The sequence below is a fragment of the Petaurus breviceps genome, unplaced genomic scaffold (assembly GCF_028583685.1).
Source record: "Petaurus breviceps papuanus isolate PSGF00001 unplaced genomic scaffold, PetGlider_PUasm1.0 559, whole genome shotgun sequence".
NCBI classification, from domain to species: domain Eukaryota; kingdom Metazoa; phylum Chordata; class Mammalia; order Diprotodontia; family Petauridae; genus Petaurus; species Petaurus breviceps.
Genome location: NW_027186377.1, coordinates 162,645 through 168,594, shown reverse-complemented (window position 1 = coordinate 168,594; position 5,950 = coordinate 162,645).

The window sequence follows — 5,950 nt, the reverse complement described above, 5'->3', positions numbered from 1 at the left end:
CTCCAGTGGTTCCCTATTGCTTCGAGGATCAAACATAAAATGCTGTTTGGCATTCAGCTCCCTTCATAACTAACTCCCTCCTACCTTTCCAGTTTCCTCACACCTTAGCCCATACTCTTTGATTTAGTGACATTGGCCTCTTGGCTGTTCTCTCAAAATGCCCCATGTCTCAGCTCCTGGCATTTTCTCCTCTGCGTTCCATCCCTGGAATGCTGTCCTGCTTTTGTTGACCAATCACCTCCCTGACTTCCCTCAAGTCTCAGTTAAAATCCCAGCTTCTACAGAAGACCTTCTTGATTCCAGTACCTCCCCTTTGTTCTTTATTCTTTATTTCCTATTTATCCTGGATAGAGTTTGTCAGAGTTTGCTTGTTGTGTCTCCCAATAGAAGCTAGGCTACTTGAGGGCAAGAACTGTATTTTGTCTTTTTTTTTGTATCCACGGTGCTTAGCATAGTGTCTAGGACATAGCAGACATTTAATGTTGATTGTTAGTTGAACCTCCCAGCCTCCTTCCCAAGAAAGTGTTGATATCATCTTCAAACCTTTCAATAGTCTGTCAATGAATCAAAGGTCATAGGCCTTTCCAATGCTCCCAAGGGCAGTAGAATAGCATGCCCACAGAAAAAGGACAGCAAAATATCCCAAACTCTGTCACTATGTGATAGGAGCACATCTGAGTCTCTATGGAAGCAGCAGGAGGTTGGAAACTGTCCCAGTTCATTGTTGACCCCTGTCTCTTTTTCATCCATTCAGGGTTGAGATGGGATCTAAACTCTACCCGTCTCCCAGATGGTCACATGTCCACTTGGAAAATTTATTTGGCCTTCTGGAAAGAAACTGTATGGCTTTCACTTTGTTTTCTGTGAGTAGAGCCAGCAGGGCAAAGCAGCAAATTCAAATTCCTCAGAGGAAATCGATGGGGAAAATGTGTTTTCTCACTGGTTTTGAAAAAAATTTAACAAGCTACAGTCTAGTTTGCCCACACGCCTACAAGAGAAGTGCTGAGTGAGAAGGGGTACCTGACTCCTCTGCACAGATTTCAGTCAACATCTCCTTTCCCCAAGAGACAAGATAGTTTTATGATACAAAGAGCAGTCCCATGGCCAATGGGCTCAGTAGTCTGGTGGTACTGTCTGGGGAACAAGCCATTTGTCAATCATCAACATATACTCTGAAGGCCTGTACATGGCTTCTCATCCTTTCTCATCCCAAATGGCCATGATCTACTCACTAGGAAGTGGGATGTGTCAGGTACTTGTTAATGGCTTATCCAAAGTATTCCTAAGACATAGGAATGGTCACATCATACCTCTATTCTAAAATATCTGTGGCCACCTATTTCCTCAAGGATAAAAGGAAATGCCTTTACCTCATGTGTCTAAAAAATACATTGTTTTCTTAATTTGTCAGTCAATATTCTCTCTCTTCTTTCTGTTCCCCCTCCCTGACCCAAACTCATTTTTGTTTTTTTTTTTTCGTGGGGGGATTTATAACAAATAAGTAGAGTGAAGCAAAATGATGTCCACAGTGGTCACGTCCAAACATGAATGCCTTAGTCTGCACATTAGCCAAATTTTTCTCTGTCAAATGCATCTAGCATTCTTTATCATTGCTCCCCTGGAATCATTGTTGATCATTGCATATATCACGACTCATAAGTCATTCAAAAATGTTCATTTTCACAATGTTAATGTTATATTCCAGATTGTTCTCCTGTCTTTGTTTTACTTCACTCAGTATTAGTTCAAACTTTACAGGTTTTGATTGCACCCATATTTCTCTGAAATGATCAATATCATTGTTTCTTATAGAATGATAGCCTTTTATTACATATCCATTAATACCGTAATTTGGTTTATTTTCTAGTCATTTTTCTCTATGAAAAGAACTGCTGTAATTATTTTTGTACTTACAGACCTTTTGCTTCTTCCTTTGCTCTCCTTAGTGTCTAGACCTAGTAATAGTAGTTCTGGGTCAAAGAGTTTGTAATTTAGTAACTTTTCAAAGAACATACTTCCAAATTGCTTTCCATAATGGCTTGACCAATTCTCAGCTCTACTGAAAATGCATCAATGTGCCTATTTTTTTTCTCTAACAGTTCCTTCAACATTTGATGTCCTTTTTGTGGTATCAGCTTTGTCAATTTGATGAGTGTGAGGTGGAAACTAAGAGGTGATTTGATTTGCATTTATCTAATTATTAGTGATTGGAGCCCTTTTGGTATGGTTATAGATGTCTTGGATTGCTTCCATTAAGTTGTTCATATCCCTTGACCATTTATCAATTAGAGAGTGTCTCTTAAAAAAATAAGTGAGTGAGAGGATTCCAGGAAGATGGTGGAGTGGGTCAGAAAATTCCAAGCTCTCAAGATTTTCCCCCACAGAAGAGATAAAGTAGCACATCAGGTGAACATAGAATAGTAAAAATAAATGAGTAGGGAAAGCACAGGGATTAGCCTGCTTCTCCTGGTTGGAGAAGATCTGAAGAAAAATCCCAGGATTTGGTTTAGTTCCTAAGAAGAGTAAACATCTCCAGGCTAGGGTCTACTTAAACAACAAGCAGCAAGTCCTGGGGTTATATGGGTTCAGAGTATGCCTCAACCCCAGCCATAGGAATTTTTACTCCTGGGACAGTGAGGGGAGTTGGGCACCTGAACCAGGGAGATTGAGAGGACCTCTGCTAACAAGAAATGCCAGGCCCAACTGTGCCATAGAGACACAACTGTGGGGGGGGGGTGGAGGTGGGGAGCACATGCCTGTAGTGGGATGTGATGCTGCTCACTGTGGGCACTTACAGGAGGCTAGAGGTCTTGGTTTAGGTTCTAATCTAGAGAGGAGAACTGAAGGAGGATCGGAAACCATCCCCCATACCTCAAGACCAGAGGTGAAAAAAAAAATAGATAAGTTGCTACAAATTTTAAAAATGCACAGGCAAAGGAGAAAGAATTAAATTATGGAGAGTTTTTATGGGAATATAGAACATGAGGGATCATCTTCAAAGGAGGGTACTAAAACCCCTTTCTACTCCAAAGGGTAATGTCATATGGTCACCTGTCCAAAAAGAATTCATAGAACTTAAAAGAAAAAGAATTTAAAAATCAAATGACAGAGAGATTAAGGAAAAACTAAGAAAAAAACAAAACCAAAAGAAAATAACAACAATCCAAGAAAAATAAGAATTTATGAAAAGAAAGTCAGTAATTAGAAAAGGAGATCCAACATCTAAAGGAAGAAAATGACTCCTTAAAAATCAGAATTGGGCAGAATTTTGAGACATCAAGAAATAATAAAAACAAAACATAAAGAATGAAAAATAGCAGAGAATGTGAACCATCTCATAAGAAAAATAAATGATCTGGAGAACATATCAAGATGAGAAAACAAGAATAATCAGACTACCTAAAATATTGATACAATGCAAGAAATTATTAAATAAAATTGTCCTGAAATAGTAAAACAATAGGGGAAAGTATAAATAGAAAAAAAAATCCACAGATCACCACTTGAAAGAGATCCTACAAGGAAAACCCTCAGGAATATCTTAGTCAAATTCTCCAATGCCCAGATCAAGGATAAAATGTTAAGAACAAAAAGGGAAAAAAAAGTTAAATATGGTGTCGCTACAACTAGAATCACACATGATCTAGCAGTGGTGACCCTAAAAGATCACAGATCTTGGAACACTATATATCAAAAAAATAAAAGAACTGGGGTTCTGGCCAAAAACATCATACCCAGCAAAGCTAGGCATAATCTTGAATGAAAAAAGGACATTTAATGAATTGTCAGACTTTCAGGACTTTGTTTGAAAAAAAAACTAAACTCAATAGAAGATTTGACATGCAAGAGTAAAGGGGAATATAAGTACATGCCAAAGATTAGTTTACAAGGGATTCAATAAGGATAGATTCTTTACCTTTTATGTATGTAAAATTTAAAACATACTTCTAGACTGTTATTAGTAATTGGCTTGCTCCTAAGAAAGATTGAGGGTAGACTTGAGTATGATATGACTTTAAAAAAATAAAACCATTTAGAAATAGCTAAGAAGAACATTTATATTATACAAATGAGGTGCAACAGGAACCAACGCAGAGGAATTAGATAGGGAGAGCTGGGTTGTTAGTTCAGGAAACCTACTTTCATTGGAAATGGATATAAGAGGGAACGATACATACATACATAATACATACATACACATTCATATACATATATATACACATACATACAGATGTATAAAAGTCTTCTAAATTCAGAAAGAAGTGAAATGCTGAAGGGATGTGGAGGGAAAGAGGATAAGGTAGGGATCTCCAGAGGAGAGACTGAAGGAATAGGTTAAAGGGGGGTACAGAATGGTGTTTATATTAATGGAAATGGAAGGATAAGGAAAAGATCCTTGGGAGGATAAGGGAGGGACCTTGAGAGGGAAGAGTGAGGGAATAAGTCATTGGAGGTATAGAAGGGATAGATATGTGGGAAAAGGAGGATAAGGGAAGGATCTGGCTAAGTAACAGGAGGGCAAAACAGCAGGTAGAAGTAAAGTAGAGGAGTCAAGAGGGATAGGAAATAAGAAATATGCACAAACACACAAAAAAGATGAGAAGTAGAATGTGTTGGGGGGGGGGGAAGGGGGAAAGGAGCAAAGTAAAACAGTACACAGAAGAAGACAATAACAAAAAATTCCAAGGAAGCAAGGATGGATAGTTTTCAATACAGTGCATGGTATTTATTATATGGGCTTTCTTGAAATGGAAATTTATTACTATATATGTTTCTTTGTCTTTTCATTATTTAAGTTTTAGCAATAAGAAAGAAAAAAAATGGATCAGTTCTTTATCAGTTTTGGAAATGTGACCGTCATTAAAAAAATGCTGTGAAGACGTCTTCCCAGTTGACTGTTTTCCTTCTAATTTTAGCTGTGTTAGATTTACTGTGAAAACAAAGTAAAACCTTTTTAATTTTATAGAATTGAAATCATTTGTTTTTATTTTCTTTGATCTTTTCTATCTGTTTTTGTCATACTTTATCCATAAATCTTAAAGATAATTTCTTCTTTGTTCCTCTAATTTATTTGTGATATAACCTTTTATATCCAGATCATGCATTCATTTGAAGCATATTTTGGTATCTGTTCTGAAGTGTTTCTATCAATCTATTTCTGCCAGAATGTTTTATATTTTTCCAAGTAGGGTTTTTTTTTTAAGCAAATGTTTAGTTTTTACCCAACCAGCTGGGTCATTTGAGGTTATCAAACACTAGGCTACTTAGGTGTGTGTTGGTATTGTGTCTACTTAATCTGTTTCATTGAGAAACCTGTACTTTTTAACAGATACCAACTTATTCTAATACTTTTTAAAAGTCTAGTTTTCAAGGGGCGGCCAGGTGGCTCAGCGAGTAAAAGCATTGGCTCCAATGTCGGGATGACCTGGGGATCAAATCCGGGCTCAGATACTTAGCACTACACCCCAAAAAAACTGGCCATGTAACCTTGAGCAAGTTACTTAACCCCAATTGCTTTTTTTAAAAAAAGTCTAGTTTTCCATCTGACACACTTTCTTTTTCATTTCTTTACTGTTTTCTTTGAGATATTTGAGCTTTTGCTCTTCTAGATGAACATTGCTATTATTTTTTTTCTAGTTCTGTAAAGTAGTTATTTTGTCACTTTGATTGTTAGGGCACTGAATAAGTAAATTTTGGAGATGACATTGACATTTTGATCATAATGGCACAACTTAAGCTTGAAAAACTAATGATTCTTCAATTACATATATTTGTCTTTATTTGTACATAAAGTGTTGTATGGTTGTATTAATATTTTTTTGTGTGTATGTTGTTAGACAATCTTCCAAGTATGTTACACATTCTGTAGTTATTTTAAAAGGGATTTCTCTTTATAACTTTTCCTGATTTGCCACTAAAATTATTATACTGGACTCTAAATTATCTGTAT